This window comes from Lagopus leucura, unplaced genomic scaffold (assembly GCF_019238085.1).
Source record: "Lagopus leucura isolate 7727_CA_CO unplaced genomic scaffold, USGS_WTPT01 Super-Scaffold_100002, whole genome shotgun sequence".
Taxonomy (NCBI): Eukaryota; Metazoa; Chordata; class Aves; order Galliformes; family Phasianidae; genus Lagopus; species Lagopus leucura.
This window is the reverse complement of record NW_024962263.1, coordinates 87,495,163-87,514,167: the sequence shown is the minus strand read 5'-3', so window position 1 is coordinate 87,514,167 and position 19,005 is coordinate 87,495,163.

Here is a 19,005-nt window from a genome sequence, read left to right as displayed (position 1 = left end):
GAGGGGAAAAATAACCGGTGAATACGTAACAGGAACAACTCGTTCTTGGATTCAGAGCTGTCTGTGGACAATCTGTAAGCCAGTGTTTTAAGTAAAATATGTGACTAATGATCCCTACAAGGAGCATGAAGTAATTAATACCTGGAGTGATATACAAGGCTGTGGGAAAGTGGGACGAAGGTGTAACAACATGGGAGAACGGCAGTGTTTGAGAAAAGCCTACAGCTCTGGAGGTGGCTTCTCATGGGGGAGCAAGCTGTGAAGAAAGTACATGAAGAACACAGACACATTTTAAGTGCCTTTGACACATCATAAGAATGTGTGAAGGACCATGTTCCCATATTTCATGAGCAGTCACAATGCTAGCTGCTTTTTTTTTTAATTGCAGCAAATTATTGACTTGCTTGAGCTTTTCAAAACTGGTGAAACTCATTATACTTAAGAATAATTGCATAAACTAATATTCAAACACACTTGAATAAACATCTATTCTGTGCTAAGTTTTCAACAAACTGTTGCTTTTGCTGGTTGAACCTTGCGTTCACTATAAAGATGACTTCCCTACGGCACTTCTGAAAGTTAATATGCAAGTGCAACATATAATTTGAGGTCCTTTCAGTTAATTGCCCACACAGCTGAATTCTGCAAAACTGCTCAATTACTAAAAGGCAAAATCGGAGCTGTTTGTTTATTTTCCCTTCAGAGGGAACTCAGCTTTCTGCTAATCAGTGACTGCAACTGAAATGAATTCATCATCACAACGGTAAAACAAGTAGTGCATTCATTTAGCAGCATGTTAAACTGTGCATGCATTTTAGTCCCTTTGCAATGTGGTTGCCATGGCATTTGTGGGTGGTGATGAAGATGACAGGAGATTCTCAACATAAATGCCAAACCACACTGTAATATATGTCGTGCTGACCTGCTATTCATTAGGTGGCTGCTCTTTTATCATAAAGAATGCATTGGTTCAACTTTCCCTTCAGTAAGCGATGTGAAATCTGAACCAGCAGTGGCTATAAGAACGTAAACCATATGACCAACTTTAAAGGTTGGGTTTCTGTGTTACTGAGGTTTTCCAAAACTGTACAGGCATTATGGGCAAATGGCAATAAGGTGACAGTCTGCACGGAAAGGTTGGGCTGTGCACCTGACTACGGACTTCATTCTAGAAATTCAGTCTTGTCATAAAGTGTAATGGTTGTTAGGAATGTGTATTAATGAAAATATGAAGTTGTAGTTCCCTAAGGGTTCTCAATATGGGGCAGTGAAAGCTGTAGCACAAATGGGTGTTTTTTTAGTTCCCATATTCCTTATTTGCAAACAATCTGGAAGCTTGCATTCCCTAACTTTTTAAAGAATTAAGCAATGAAAAACATCTTTTGGGATCCTTTTCCTTGGGACTATGTCATTTTTGTGCCAAGGGTTGGGGCTTCTTCCACTAAAGGGAAGCCATTCTCCATAGATGTATTCATACATTTTCCATACATGTGTTCTGCACGTGTCTTTGCTTGGTCATGGACATATAACTGTTTTGTGAAACTTCTGCCATTGCTTCAATTAGCTGTGCCTTAACAAGAACACAGAATCATAGACTATTTCAAGTTGGAATAAACCCATAAGGATCACTGAGTCCAACTCCTGTCTCCACACAGGACAAACAGAGTTTACTGTTTAATTGCAGTTGTTCTAACTCTTACACAGCTCTAGGAGAGCCTTGTGAAATAAAACATAATTTTATACAATGAAGAAGGTATGGATTTGTGTTTTCTACCTCAGCAACGCAAGAAACATCCTGGCTGGGACCATCTCACTGGCTGGTGCCTTTTTGCTCTGTGGAAAGATGCCCATCTTCCTGCTGGGCACACATTTCTGTAACTGCTCTGTAATCATACAATCATTAAATTTGGAAAAGATCTCTAAGATGATATAGTCCAACCATTCACCTATCAATACTGCCCACTAAACCATGTCCCTAAACTACATCTACCCTTTCCTTCAACACTTCCAGGGACGGTGAGACCACCACTTCTCTAGGCAACCTGTTCAAATGTCTCACCATTCTTTCTGAGAATAAATTCTTCCTAATATCCAAACTGAACCTCCCCCAGGGCAACTTGAGGCCATTCCCTCTCATCCTACCACTATCACCTGGGACAAGAGGCCAATTCCCACCTTGCCACAACCTCTCCAGGAATTGTAGAGAAGCCTCCCCTTCTTCAGATTAAATAATCCCAGTTCCCTTGGCCACTTCTCATAAGACTTGTCCTTCAGATCCTTCACAGCTTCATTACTCTTCACTGGACACGGTCCAAGGCCTCGATGTCTTTCTTGTACTGAGGGGCTCAAAACTGAACACAGTACTCAGGCTACAGCCTCACCAGGCGACCTGTTGCTGATACAAACCAGGATATTGTTGGCCTTCTTGGCCACCTGGGCACACTGCTGGCTCACATTCACTCGAGCATCGACCAACATCCCCAAATCCTTTTCCTCCACGTAGCTCTCCAGCCATACTGCCCCAAGCCTGTTGTGTTGCCTGGTGTTGTTGTGACCAAAGTGCAGGACCTGGCATTTGGTCTTGTTGAACTTGGAAGTGATTATCAACGGGAATTTAGAGTGTGTTGGCAACAGGCTCTGAAAACTGTGCTTCTGCGATGCTTGTGACAGGCTGTTCTACAGTGAGAAATGTGATGATTAAGATGTTGCCTGCTGATCACATTGGCAAGAAAAATGCTGCCAGGAATAAGTTCAGTAGAGGATACAAAGCCAGTTTTCAGGTGCCAAGTGTTGTCTTCTCATCTTCCCTGGACTGATTTTTGCCATACAGGTCCTGACAAAGGTTACACTTGGCTATTTCCGTCAGCCCCCAGCCATATAACGAGCCTGAGCAGGGAATACTGGGGCTATTTACTGGGCACACAAGGGCAGCCAGAGCTTCTCTTGTTCTCTATAGCAATTTCAGCTCATCAGGCATTTTTCATTCAAGAGCATTAACCTACAGTCTAACATTATGCACTATATGCTCTTAAATTTTTATTTAGTTACATGCACTTGAAAGCAAATGGTCTCCTTTTCCCCTGGTATACCCACATAACTCCTTTCAGCTCTAATGGGATTTACATGGGTTTATCAAGTGATAATCAAAGTCTATTCTTCAGCCCTTGCTAACATTTACCATGTAATCTCCTGCTCTCCTAATGCACAGGGAGTATAACTTTGTGCTGCTAAGTGCAATGCAACAGAGGAAAAAAATTAAGGTCAGAGCTCAGCTTTACCCATGGAAATCTGTTTCTCATACAGCTCTTTTTAAAGTGTTGTGCTAAATCATACAGAATTAAGTGAATCAAAGTGAAAACTATTTTAAAAGTCAATGTCCTTCTAGCTCTACCCTGCCCTTTGTGGTATCTGAGTCTAGTTGAGCCTAAGTCTTTGCAGAGTCCCACAAGTGACATGTTTGTGTAATCCAAGGGGTGGAACACCTCTGCTATGATAACAGGCTGAGTGGAGGAGAAGGCTCCAGGAGATCTGAGAGAAGCCTTTCAGTATCCAAAGCGGGTCTATAAGAAGGAAGGGGACAGACTCTTCAGCAGGGTCTACTGTGATAGGAAAAGGGAAAATGGTTTCAAACTAAAAAAGGGGAGATCTAGACTGAATATAAGGAAAAAGTGTTTTATGAGAAGGGTAGTGAGGCACTGGAACAAGTTCCCTAGAGATGTGGTGGATACTCTGAGCCTGGATTCAAGATCAGGCTGAACTGGGCTCTGAGCACCATGATGTAGATGTAGGTGTCCCTGTTCATTGCAGGGGAGTTGGACCAGATGGCCTTCAAGAATCCCTTCCTATTCAAATAATTCCATGATTCTATGAAATATCTCATGCCACCAGACCTTAGTTTCCATGCTAGGTGCCTGCTTTGCCACATCCTATATCCACAGCTGCAAGTTGATCTTTCTCTCACAGAGAAATTCCAGTGCCTGGTGAAAGCAAAAACTGCAGCATACACTGACACATCTTTCCCTCTGCTTGAAGTGGGGACTGGGTCACTGCAGGGGGGTTGAACTTAATGGTCTTCAAGGGTCCAACTCAAACAATTCTGTGATTCAGCGATTCTATATTGGAGCGGGCAGTAGGCCAGGAGGGATCATGCTGTCTGTTGGAGAGGAATATAAAGAATCAGAGAATCATAGGATGCCCCAAGTTGGAAGAGATCCCCAAAGATCACTGAGTCCAACTCCTGGCTCCACACAGGACCATCCAAAAATCAGACCCTATGTCTGAGAGCACTGTTCAAACGGCTCTCTGGCAAGCTCAGTGCTGTGACCCTTGGGAGGCCCAACCACCCTCTGGTGACAAATCTTTTCCCAGTATCCAATCTGAACCTCCCCTGTTGCTCCTTCATGCCATTCCCTCAGCTCCTATCTCCATTATCAGGGAGCAGAACTCAGCGCTGTCGCTCTGTTCGCCACGAGGAGTTGTAGGCCACCATGAGGCCTCCCTTCAGCCTCTGCGCTGTGCTGAACAAAGCCAGGGACCTCAGCTGCTTCTCACACATCTTGCCTCCCAGACCTTCAGGTGCCTGCAGCCTCCCACCAGGCAGGCATGAAGCAACAAGCCCTTCAAGCACCGCTGTCTCAGCAGTTCAGTGCCCAGAGGAACCCACTGCGAGTGGCTGCGCGCGGGGCTCCTCTCAGCTCCTGCCTTCAGGGCAGAAAAGTCCACTTCATAACTGATATCACCGAGCCACAGCCAGTTCTGCAGTTTTTCCAAAATAAATCATTTTTTACATCTCTGTTTTGTAATGTTCAGAGGGCCAAATTTTGCACCACGTTTTTCTTTGTGTGAAACATACACGGAAATACAGAGCCCAAGCACATTTTATACATATTTTCAGTCTTGAATCTCAGTATTGCCCTCCACCACAGCAGAAGAGACTCGTGAAAGAGGAAGCTGAGCAGAAGGAAGTATGGAAAGTCACGCAACTTTAATAACCACTAACACAAAGTCTAGCCACTCGCCCAACCACCTCCCAGGGAAAATCAGATTAGCTTCCACAATACCACACAGATTTCAGTTCACTGGACAAATCGAAAAGGAAAGCCACACGGGGTGGCTGCTTCGGGGTGAATTTGTGCCAGATGATCACCACCAGCTCACGGCAGCTCGAGGGACTGGCGCGTGTTTGCTGGGGTACTGTAACACAGACAGCTTGCTGGGGAAGCAGTGCGATCTGCTTTTATCCAGCAACTGAAAGAAAGCAGAGGAATGGGTTGGGTTTTTCACATTTGTATTGGAAAACACGCTTGCTCTAAGGGGAATGTCACACAGGCTCAGCTGCAGGCAGATACAGCCGGCGGCATCCCACACACATACCAACACATACACAGGGAGCACACACAGTATGCAAACACCCTGCGAGCCCAAGTAAATACCTCAAAAATCAGTTGTGCTGCAGGGAATAGAAAGTGCCTGCCCACACACAAAATTAAGAAGCTCATTAGTGTTTAAATATTTCCTTGCAGCTTTGGTACTACTGCTGCTTCAGTGAGTAAAAAACTAGCAAGAACTAGGGACGGAATGGGAGAAGAATGGCAATGGTTTTGAGTAGCTAAGATAAATGATAAACACAAATCATAGAATCGTGGAATCAATGAGGTTGGAAAAAAACGCGAAGATCTGATAGTCCAACCATCAGCCCATTGTCACCGTGCCACTAAACCACCCTCAGTCCCTCAGTGCCACATCTCTGCGTTTCTTGATCACCTCCAGGGATGGTGACTCCACCACCTTCTTGGGCAGCCTGTTCCAATACTTCACAGCTCCTTGTGAGAAGAATTTTTCCTAATATCCAACCTGAACCTCCCCTGGCACAACTTAAAGCCACTCCCCCTCACCTTATCTCTGTCACCTGGTAGAAAAGGCTGACCCTCCACCTCAACACAGCCACCTTTCAGGCACTTACAGAGACCTATAATGTCTCTCTTGAGCTTCTCCTCTCCAGACTAAACAATCCCACTCCTTCTGCTGATCCCCATAAGACTTGTGTTCCAGATCCTTCACAGCTTTGTTGCCCTTCTCTGGACACACTCCAGGGCCTCATTATCTTTCTTGTAGTGAGAGGCCCAAAGCTGAACACAGTATGTGAGGTGCAGCCTCACCGGCGCTGAGTACAGAGCAGTGATGACTTTATTCTGACCCAGCAGCAACCTTACTTGGGTCCCTGTATGTGGAAGAGCTACTTGTGGTCTTCAGTAAGAAAGGATAAAGGAAAAGATCAGAGAAAAATAAGGCCATAGGAAAACATGTTTTCACTCTCTGAAGTATGTCATCGGAATTGATGACCTATTTTGATACATCCACCTCAAGGTGCAGTGCATTTCCTGGGGTTTGTCAGGAACGCTCAGCAATCACCTATAGTTAGAGAAAGACGTGGAGGCTCTATGGAGCTGGCAGTAGCAAGATAAAATGCTGCTCACCTGTCGTCATTTTGCAATTTACCCATCCCAGACAAAGTTAAGAGAGGTGACAAAAATTAGGATGTGGAGAAATGGTCTGAACTTGCAGCGGGGGAGGTTTAGATTGGATATCAGGAAGAATTTCTTCATGGAGAGGGTGGATTGAGCATTGAAATAGGCTGCCCTGAGAAGTGGTGGAGTCCTCGTTCCTAGAGGCCTTCAGGACACGTGGAAATGGCACTAACGCACTGCTGGAATTTGGTAGGCCATGTTGGTGGTTGGATTTGGTGATTTTGATTTTTTGGTGGTTTTTTCAAATCTGGCTCATCCTATGAATTTATGGTGCTGTGATTCTGTTTTGTTATCTCTTTGAGTGCTACCACTAATACGGTGCCAGGGGAATCAGCAATTCCTGACATATGTTGCTGCTGTTTTTACTCCTCCCTTGCTGTTACTGTACAACTCAATGTGATTAGATAGACAGTTGGAACAAGGACAGATTTATACTTATCTCCCCACAGACTGGACTTTTGGATTTGCCTTTTTCTGAAAGTTTCTGAACACAATGGTTTTTATTTTACTTGTAGCCAGAGTTTTGTTGTTGCATCCAATGGCACAGAAGTTTCACTGCAGGTAGCAAAGCCATACATGTCTCTTTCCAGGCTTCCAGGGGTTTAGATAAGAGATGTTTCTGCATCCAGAAACGCGTCTAGCATGTCAAAATGGAAAGATCCTTGCATTATACTTTTAAAAAAGGTGGTGGGAGTGCTTCCAGACTGAAATATTCTATTATCAGAATATGCACTCTCCAAGGTAAGAGTCTTGGAAATAGCTTTCCTTAGGACCAAAGCTTTATAAGAACATAGAAGACGGATAGAGAGAAAAAACATCACCCCTTCAAAGCTTACTAATTGCTGCTTGCATTACAGTTGTGACAGCCTAACATTTTACAGCTCATTTCTCTTAACAGCTGATAAATGGTTTGGTTTTATGTGCTATTCCCTGTCTGGAGAAGTTCACTTGCATCAACAAAATAAGATCAATGTTCCCTGAGCACAGCTGCAGCAAGGCAGCTGGCTGCCATCAGTCCCTATTAAATTCACCTCTACTGCTTTGCTTCTAGCTTTGCCATGGGCTCATTTCGTGACCTTGAGCGTGATGTTTCACCTGTTGAGGTGCCACCTGCCTCACCAGTAGGGGAACAATTCTTACCCTTTGAGCTCTTCACGCAAAGCACACAAGTAAAAGCTGTGCATGAAGAGGCCTTTCTGGAAATTATTCTTATGTGTTTAGCTGTTCTTGCCACATTCTGGACACAAAGGGAAGAACATTTCATATAGACACATGGAATATTCCTTTAATGAAGTTTATTAGAAATGAACGTGTATTCTTCACTCTGATTAAGAGGAAAAATAAAAACAGGTTTTTTTTCTCCTTTCTGATTTCTGCAATTGATATTTGTGGTTTTGTGTATTTATCCAATAACTTCTCAATGTATTTGAGAAAACTGTACAATGGTTGAGAACCCTGATGGTTTTTTTTAAGCTGCGTGAGCCCCACAGCCCAGTTTCCATTGCATCACCTCAGGCAGCCGTATACCAATACAGCTGCAGCAGCACAGAGCTGGACAGAAAAGCAAGGGACAAGAATGCTTTTGACTGCTGTCACTGAAGACTCAGCATCTTAAAACTGAAGTGCAAAGGATTCTATCTTCAGGGAACTGGAAGCCTCGGAAGACTTCAGGATGCTCAGTTGATAGGTCAAAATTTATTATCCCAGGCTCCTATGCCAGGAATTGCAAAGCAATGATGTGTGTGGTTTATAATTATTATTTTTTTAAATCATAGAATCACTGAGGTTGGAAAAGACCATTAAAATCCTCCAGTCCAACCCATCATCACCATGCCCACTAATCGATGTCCCTAAGGGTGTACAGCCTGTTAGGAGGATGTTGGAGGACTCAGCAGAAGAAAGGGAGATAAATCTACGGAATTCTTTGTACAGTCCTCTATGAGTGTGTTTTTTGGAACAAACAAACCCAAACACTACAACTAGTTTTCATTTCAGAGCAAAGCATCTGAATCCCAAAGACAGCTGGGACTGAACTAATGTTTATGTGCTGTGGGTGCTCAAGGGAGAGGACCCAAAAGCAAACAGGGAACTAAGTAATTTAGGAGGGTGGAGGCACCTTAAAGGGAGAAAGAGGAACTGGCTGCCAAGAAACTACCTTGGGAAAAAAGCAAACACAAACAACTCCATGGACATGGACAAATGTAGGGTGGAGACTGAAAGGTTTCTAATTCATGGCTAGCTTGCTATACACCCTAGGACTGGAAAATTAACTGTATTGTGGTTGAATTCTACCAGTTCAGGGTCAAGGCATCTCATGGTGGTGCACTGATGACTCACGAGCTTCTTTCAGGCACAGGATCCTCTGGCCATGCTCTTTGTAGGATGGTCCTAATCTATGTGCTGCAATACTTTGCTCAGGATAGGTCATCAGGCCTAAATATTTCCTTTTATAGAAATAATAGTGAATATTAAATGATAGTTAATAATAACAATTAATATTTCTAAGCAAATTTACTAAAAGCATGAGATAAAGGGCTTATTCCCTAATTAGGGTAAATAGGGACAGTTCTGCTTACTTTTGTGGCCACTCTATAACAACGAAGGATTTGATTCAGGTCAAATTATTTGCTGAAAGAGGACTTGATCTTCTTTTGGGCCAGGAGCATCATTAGCTCCTTCCTTAGTCTGTTCTTCCAAAATACTTACTGATGAAAAAGAGAGGAAAAAGGATGAATCATTGCAAAGCTGCAAATATTTGGCTGGTTTAGCAGTAGTAAAAGCCACTCTCCTGTAGTAATCTCTTCCTCTGTGGGCTCACTTCAGCTTATTTTAGCTCATGAATGAATGTATCAAGTATGACCCTTGAAATTCAAGAAACAAATACTTTCACTAGAATGAAATGCAAAATAATGAAGGAATTTTGGTCTATGTGCCTAAAAATAAACACGACCAAGCCTGTATTTCAGGGCATCAAATATTCCACAGGTGACTTTCCAGTAATTCTGGCATTTGACACTACAGCTGCAGTATAAGAAACACAACAGAAGCCTAATGAACTCTAAAACAGTCCCTATTTATTGTGGTAAATAGTCTAGTACTTGTACTATTTTGACTGAGAGAACATTGTTTGATATGGTAGCTTAAAATAACACCACTACAGCTATTGAATGTGTTCTTTTCAATTTTGCTTCCTGCGGCTGACTTCTCAGGCAGAGATTGACTGCAGGGATGCAGGGATCACATCTATCTGCACAACAACTGGGGCTGTGAACTTTCTCCTAATTTCTGCTGGATGTGAAGAGAACACCCTCCAACTCTTCAGTAGCTCTAGAGAAAAGAAGTTCTCTCCACTGCAAAGAAATTGCAGATAAAATCAAAATTCTCTTGCCAAAATTTAGGTTTTATGGAGCCTCGTAAGACAGCAGCTCTGTGCACAAAACACTGAAACTCAGCTTCTTCGTAAGAGAAGATATTTAGGGGAAGGTATAGAATTGCTTTGAAGCTTTCCAACTCAGAAAGAGACTACTGATAGTAAGACTGAACAAATATATTTCAGATCAAAACAGCTATAATCTTATAATTACTAAGTGATTTTATCAAAAGATATTTTGAAGCCTTGTAAAAGAAGAATTTACACCACGATCCAATAGTGCTTACGAGCATGTTGTACTGCTTTATGGTTAAAAAGCTGCAATCTGTCTCCAGCAAAAAACTCCTTTGGAATGAATTTAAAGACTCCACAAGCTCGGTTCCAGCTATATAGTCTTACTAAGTAAAACTCTGCATGGCTTGGCAAACTGAAAATGGAACTGGAAGCTGGATACTCTGAAGGGACCTTCAGTAAATGATTTTTTTTTTCCCCATCTATAAATATTAGATTAGAACAATTTTCTATAGCATAGACAAGCATTTTGCAGAGATTCAGGGTTGGTCTAGAGGCCACCGAAGTCAACAAGAGATTTTCTGCTGATCTCTGGAGTTGCCTCCCAGCTGGGAAGCTCCAGGCACTGCACAGTTAGTGCACGGTGAGCCCGTGTTCACCCTGCATCTGCAGCAGCCGATGCCTCACTTTAGCGACCAGCAGCACAAACACAGTGGGTGTGACAACAAACGGACTGCCTTTGTGTCCTTCGTGGTGCCACGTCTTCGGAAGACTCTGCCTATGGATTTTGGAGTGGATCCTAAAACATGGATATTCATCTCTTACTTCAGCTTCTAAAATGTTAGCAGGTACTCTAAGCAGCCAACAGGGTCGGTAAAGATCTCATTGCTAAGCTCAGAGCGTGATCCAGGTGACTACAGATGTATAATTCAGGACAAGATGCTGAGCACTCTCATCTGCTTCAGCATGACTTGTTTGAATGAAGAAACCTCCGTTATAGATGCTTCGCTCAGATTAGCTCTGCCTCGTCTTTTGGCAAGGCATTTTGGAACTGCTGCAGCCTGCAAAGCTCCCAACGAATATGGAGAGAAGGGAAATGTGGAAGGCACAAACCCATGCAAACACTAGCTGTGGTGTCCCTGTTCATTGCAGGGGAGTTAAGCTAAATGCCCCTCAGAGCTCCATTCCAACTCCAGGGATCCTATGACTCTATGAAACACATCCCCAGCATATGCCATGAACGTGTGATGTGGCGCTAATGCTGAAGCTCACAGCCTCCTAAGCCTTCCTCTGAGAAGCTCAGTACCTGGGCTACATAACTGCTTTTTCACATCATCCTAAAGCTAATGCAGAAATGTTAGGAATCCATTGAGTGTACAACCATACACCCTCAAACCTTCTAAATTCAAGCCTTCTCTAAAACGTAGAATTGTTTTGACAAATCACATTGTGTTCTGGCAATTGGTGTAATCTGGTCATTAACGAAGACAACTGCTGTTAAAAATACTAGAAGCTTCTGGAATTCTCACATTATCAAGATTAAGTGAGACTGTTGCTCTTCTCTGCAAATATTTTCATTGGTACCTGGCTAGGAGCAATGACCTCCATTTCTATTCTTGACATCAACACCTGCGAGTTTCTGTTGTCAAAGTGCTCAGCTTCTCCCATTACAGCAAAGGGGAACCAATAAGTAACTGTGAAGACAATTTGCTTTTTAAGCATGAAATCTCTCAAATTCCTTTACAGGCTTTGTTTTTACTACATTCTGGTCACATTCCTCTGGTTTAAATCAGAGTAAAAGAGCAGAGGAGTAACCAATAACAGGAACTTGAAAAATCTCTACCCCTGCTTGGTAAATAAACAGAGCAGCTCAGTTTGTAACTAGCTCAACATCAACAAATACAGGAAAAGGCTGATGCAGGAGCTGATCTAGCAACAACAGAACAGTAAGGAAATATTTGCCTCTCCCTTAAGCACAACTCCAAACTTTCCCTTCAACTGCAGAAGTTTTTCCTTAAGCTACAGGTAACAGTTGGGGACATAACAATCGTATGAAGACAAAGAAAAAGAGCCATTGAGCACACTTGGTCTTCAGTGCTCAGACAGCTTCACAACACCCAGTATCTTCCATAGCTCTGGAATTACTATGCCTATTCAACAGATTAGAACTGTGGGCTTCAGAACACTAAATGACATAAAGCCCCCCAGGATGCTCATAGCAGAAAAAAGGCCTAACTCCACACTGCTTCTTCTAACCTGTAAACTCGCTGAGGGTTAAATGTCCTGTATAGTTACAACGCTCTTAAGTGTTACAAAGCTAACAGCAAAGCACAAAAGATATGTTTCTAAATAAATAGTAAGGAATAATCCCCAGCTGATTTACAAAGCTCCTTTCCTTGCTGCAGCCAACTTCCTAGAGAGGCAGGCATCCACAGCAAAGAAATGTTTGACTCCTTGAGACAGTCATCATTTGGTACATTCACTGCTCCTTTGTCTCTTGCTGTTTCTGAAGCAGCTTTTACTCAGTGCAGTAATTCTGTGACAAAGCCAGATAGTCGTACTTGTTAAGTGTTTCAATAAAAAGTAAAACTGTTATACTCTTATTTGGAGGGAGAGCAATATTTCGAGAACAAATTTGTATTTAAAGCTGAATTATTAATATAATATTAATATATATTAACATCTTAATATAATATTTATCTTAATGTTATATAAATATTAAGACAGGGATCTCCTAGAAGGAGTCTAGCAAAGGGCCAAAAAAAGGAAAGGAGAGGAGAGGAGAGGGGAGGGGAGGGGAGGGGAGGGGAGGGGGAGAGTAGTAGGTTTAGTTCAGCTAGAAGGGACCTACATAGCAAGAAGCCACTCCTGTGTGTGCCTTAATCAACCCATTTAGTCCTCCAAAGAAAAGCACGTTGATTTAAGTACAACCACAAGCCTTCTCTCTTCCTTTTTTGGTGCAATACTTTTCCCACAAAGTAAATAAACTCAAGTGTAGTAGTGTGGTTGATAGATACTAAAGCACTTCACAGAGCAGCTTTGAAAGGGGCAAAGTTGTTGAGCCTGTGCTGAGAAAACTGGTAGGTAGAACTAAGGGCTTAACGTGACAAAAAGGATAATACAAAAAAAAAATCTCTCTTTTTATACTGTGAAACATGCCAGTGAACATCAGTTAGCATAGAAGGGACACAGAATGGGATATTCAGGAGTTGGACAACCATAGAATCCTAGAATCCTTAGAGTTGGAAGGGACTGTTCAAGGTCATCTAGTCCAACTCTCCTGCAATGAACAGAGACACACACAGCTCAGTCAGGTTGCCCAGGGCCTGATCCAGCTTTGCCTTGAAAGTCTCCATGGACAGGGCATCCACCACATCTCTGGGAAACCTGTTCCAGTGCCTCACCACCCTCACTGTAAAAGACGTTTTCTTATATCCAACCTAAATCTCCCTCTTTAAGCTTGAAGCCATTTCCCCTTGTTCTGTCACCACAGGCCCTGCTAAGGAGTCTGTCCTTTCTTTCCTGTAACTCCCCATCATACACTGAAAGGCTGCTGTCAGGTTATTTCTGAGCCTTCTCCTCTCCAGGCTGAACAGACCCAGTTCTTTCAGCCTGTAAAATCCTGCAAAGAAAGTATTTTCCAAAGCACCACTGTCTTCTGACCATATCTGGTAAGGTATTTAACTCTATATTTGATACATTCAAAGTCTCATGTTAAAAAATTTGTATAAGAGCACCTACAGTTTCTCTTCAGAATCCTAAGTGATAACAAATAATCAATCCATAATGAGGCAACTGAAGAGCGTGGATCTGAACTCAAGAAAATTACAGTCTTCTTTTATTCTCTTTGTATTCCATCCTTCAGAGAAGTAATGGATGAAGATTTTAGAGGTATGACAGAAACCTTCTACCTAGATATGCTTCTTCAGGCTGACTTAAAGTTATGAGGTCATTCATTCAGTGGTTCCCAAGCAATGACTTCATTTAGACAGCAGGGACTCCCTGTGCAGCCATCATAGAATAAATTCAGGTCGTAAATACAGGTCAGCAATGTCTCGACAGCAACTTAAAGTAACTGTTTTTTAACACGAGGAAAATGTAATGCAGGAGGATTGTATCTGAAACAGAATACAGGATTGGAAGAATTTCTCCATCCTAGAACCAAGTGCTAGAATGTGTTCCTTTCAGCGTATCCCACTCTGTAACACAGCTATCAAAGTTAAAGACAGTCCAACAGAACAACTTCTGCCTCTATCCACCAGTCTTTGGTGGAAGTGCAGAGGAAGAAAAATTTTCATGTTCACAGCTAAAACTCAGGGAAAGGGCATACAGAACAAGTACCAGTCCTGTATTCCACTCCTAAAATCCAAACCAACGTAGCATCAAAGTCTTCATGATGCTGGGACAGATTCCATGATGACTGGTCATACTGTCTCCACTCCATCCACCTAGAACTAGAAGAAGCTGACAGCAAAGTTGTAGAAACCATAACCGAATAAACAGAGGTTGGAAAATAAACAATTACAAGAATCAACATTCACATTAATTGAAAACAACGTGCTGAAAATGAGACTGGCCAGCAATGATCACCTATATCCACAGAAAAAAAACACTGTGTATTTGCATCTGTTTTGAAATAAACCTACAGAAAATCATTCTCAGATATCTGATACTTCACTTAAGCAGCAGAAAGGATTGTGGCAAGATTTTTTACCATTTCCCAGGGTCACCAACCACGAGACCAGGCTGTCCAGAGCCACATCCAGCCTGGCCTTGAATGCCTCCAGGGTTGGGGCGTCAAGTTAAAATCCCTGTTCACTGCAGGGCAGTTGGACTAGAGAAACTTCAAAGGTTCCTTCCAACTCAAACAATTCTATGATTCTATGATAAAATATTCCTCAATAGCCATCTTCCCTGCTAGCTGGACGGATGTCCCATGGGCCCAGTGTCACCCTGGAGAGCAGGAGGATTATATCTATACATTCACATCTGACTGCTATATGTGTGTGGAAATTTGCATTAAGTACAAGAACCTCTTTGATCAAAACACCGCATACATTTTACACATCAAGGGGCTCTACAGGAAAAGTGTAAGCTTACCAAAGCAGCTGAAGGGATTTGGGGAGGGATTTGACAGAGAACAGAGTGACGACACTGCTGTCACAGTTTCTGTAAAATGCTGACTTGCTCTGAATAACAACAAAGAACCAGAAATACATAATGACTCAATAAGAAAAAAATAAGCTTTTTCGATACCAGTTTGACTAACTGAAAGTGTAAATGTTGCAGGTTGGCTCAGAAATGGAAAGCTGTATCTTCACTGGGAAAGCCACCAAGAACACTCCTAGAAAGTATGATAGCCCAACCCTGGCTAACTAAGCCAATGTTAGTCTTGTTTTGTGGGCTCTTTCCTTTCTTTCCAGAAAGCAAAGCCACCAATGAGGACAAACGTTTTGATTTTCTAGAAAGCTAAACAAACTCACTGATCTCTTACTTCTACCTTGTCACTACGCTGTAAGGCCAGGTGGGGTGGCTCATGTTGCCACCAGAAAACAGAGGCTTTTCTCCACAAAGAAAGTATGCTGGGTGGCCTCCCTTGCTGACGTGTCTGCTTTTAGACAGTAATACCAAGAAAATTAAAAAATAAAATGTTTCTGGGTTTTTTTGTTTGTTTGTTTGCTACCCATTGGGAAATCTAGTAGATTATTACTGTGCTTCTAATTAAGACATTAACATTTGCTTTGGAGGTTTTAGTTAATAACAGCAAGTCATCAAATGGGTCCCCCAGCCACTAATTAGTTTTTTCCGTACAAAATTTTCCTTACTCTGCATGGTTTTGCTGATTTCCCGTGGAACTTTCCTTAAGAATTTCTTTGTATCTCTCCTCTCCTCTCCTCTCCTCTCCTCTCCTCTCCTCTCCTCTCCTCTCCTCTCCTCTCCTCTCCTCTCCTCTCCTCTCCTCTCCTCTCCTCTCCTCTCCTCTCCTCTTCTCTCCTCTCCTCTTCATAAATCATCAAGATTTCCATTTGGTGCCTTTCCATTTATCCTCTGCTCTAGAGGCTGTACAAAAATGCTAATATAACAGTTAGGCTTTTTTTTTTTTTAAACTCAGAATATGAAGATGTGCATTTTAACATAATTAATATTTTGTTGCCTTACACTGTAGAGACCTGTATGTTCAAACCATGAGGCTGCACGTACCATTGTGCCCCTAATTCCTGCAATGTTCATCTTTCACCTGTGAGAAATGATTCACTGTTAAGTGTAGGACCTGACCATAGAATCAATCACAGAATCACAGAATGGCCAGGATTGGAAGGGGCCTCAAGGAACATGAAGCTTCAACTCTTCCACTGCCACATGCAGGGCCACCAACCTCCCCATTTAATACCAGACCAGGCTGCCCAGGGCCCCATCCAACCTGGCCTTCAACACCTCCAGAGATGGGGCATCCACAACCTCTCTGGGCAGCCTGTTCCAGCACCTCACCACTCTCTCTGTAAAGAACTTCCCCCTGACATCCAACCTAAATCTCCCCTCCATCAACTTAAAACCATTTCCCCTTGTACTGCAGTTATCAACCCTTTCAAAGAGTTGATTCCCCTCCTGTTCGTAGGCTCCCTTTAGGTACTGAAAGGCTGCAATGAGGTCACCCCGCAGCCTTCTTTTCTCCATGCTGAACAAGCCCAGCTCCCTCACCCTGTCTTTGTAGAGGAGGTGCTCCAGTCTCCTGATCATCTTTGTGGCCTGGACCACTCTCCAACAGCTGGACCCTCTGGACCCTCTCCAACAGCTCCCTGTCTTTCTTGTACTGGGGGCCCCAGACCTGGACACAGTAGTGCAGATGGGGCCTCACAAGAGCAGAGTAGAGAGGGACAATCACCTCCCTGTCCCTGCTGGCCACCCCTCAACTGATGGAGCCCAGAACCTGATCCCTCGAGCTATTCCATGTTGTTGTCACTATTTTTGAAAATGAAAAATCCCACATGAAGAAAAAAATTGCAGCACTGGATTTGCAGCATATTGTACCTCTAGTAAGATGGGCATTCTTGTATTACCTATAGCTACCTTATAAAATAGGTATCTACTACCTACTTTTCATTCAGCAGAGTACTGTGTAGACTCCCTGTGAATGTTGTTGAAGACTTTTTAATGTACACTTGATTCAGATGATTTTAAAAAGCACTTTTTCCTCTTACGATGAAGAATGTTACTGTGTATTTTATGAAATATTGAACGTCTTGCCATTTTCTCCTTTTTTTTTCTAAGTCCCTCTGCATTTCACTGTCACAGCTTGAAGTAGTCCTGCAGTTCAGAGCTACCTGTCTCTTGTATGCCTGATCACTTCAGTTGTTTTAATGAATATTTACCATCCTGCAGAAAAGCCTGACTGCAGCTGTGCTCCAAAACACCGGAAAGAACTGGGTCTTTTTAAAGCTATTACTCCATCATTCAATAAAAGGAAAGACAATACATGGCAAACTATAATGAAGCTTCCTACCTTTTTGTTTATACCAATGCAGCACAGGTTTAATAACTGCTGTAAATTGAATGAGATAATGGTGTAGGCTAGACAAATAACATTTGTATTCAACAGAATGCCTTACCTCGATATTATTTGTTCAATAATGACTTAAAAAGGGATAGCCTCATTTCCAGCTACCATAACTTCCGTGGAGACAGAGCTAGGAAGAAAACTATTTTACTTTCCTTGAAAGAAGTCAAGAATTAAACAAGAGTCTTAGAAAACCGGGGTGTGAGTCACATCTCATAAAAGGTTACCTCTGTAAAGATTTAGACTAATTACTCAGGCTTTCCAGTAGTCAATTGAGAAAAATAGATACAGAGAGCAATTTATTGCTTTTTTTGTAGGTACAACTGATGAACTTCTGCAGTGCCTGTCTTTCTCAATGGCAGTGAGTTTGAATGAGAAGGGTAAAAACAGAGCAGAGATCTCAGACTGCTGATGCTTTATGGCCCATACAGAAACAGTGACTATCACTGTACTTGTGTTCATGAATCTTTGCTTAAGTTTTTAGTCTGGACAACTACATAACCTGTCATCAGATACACATTTGAACACAGCTCCCCTCTCCCAGTTGAGAGTTTCAATCATCAGCTTTTATGAAACTTCCTCTACGTTTGACCAACAACTGCATTCTGTAATGTGAGCAAGATCTCCCAGCAAGTGTTTTATCAAAGTAAGTGTGCTGCTGAGCTTCTGTTCTCATAAGTTTTTTGCTGGTAAAAAAGGCAACAAGAAACCAGCACAAAAAAAAAATCTCAACAGCACTTGAAACTAAGACTTTTCAGGAATTGGTAGAAAACATCAATTTGATGTATTATTTCAGGCTTGCCTTCATCTTTTTTAAACCAATGGGAAAACTCCCAAAGACTTCAGAGGGCATACTTCTTTTCCACGTGAAAAAGTATAACTATCAAAAGATTCAGCAGAAACAGAAGGATTAGGCTCTCTGTTCTAAAACTGCTCTGGCTTTACTCTGTCTCCTCTGTAAATCAGCCACATATCTCTTAGTAGCTTTGTTGTCTGCAAAACTGGGAGAACTGGTACACTGATGCTTCCCAGAGAATCTGCAGGAGAGAAAGTTAAGTCATCGTAAAGCTTTAAGTCAGTATTTATTAGAGCAAGTAGATTTAGAAAGTTATCTAAAACAAGAGTATTTATTAAATGTGTGTTTATCAAAAGAATAGGACATACTATGTTTCATACAAAGTAGTTACCAGTACTGTCTTACCTAAGGACACAGCCCTGGAGAGGAGCTGAATGCTTTCAGGCCTGTCTACTCTGTAAATGAGTGAACTGGGGAACTCAAATACTGTCTCAGCTTTCCACAACGTCTTCTTCACATCTTCCTAAGTTTGTTCAGAGGCTGGAGCACTTTGTCATCTTTGGACAAAGGCTGAGACAAAGGAGAAACAATGAGTGTGTGTTCAAATGCTTGGAGAAGTCATTTAGCGTAATTCCCTATCACCATAACATAAAAATGCATAAAGCCCCATTTTCTGTTTCCAGTATTACATCTCCCCTCCCTTCCCTTCATATTACACAGAAAACAGTCCTGTTTTTACTCATGT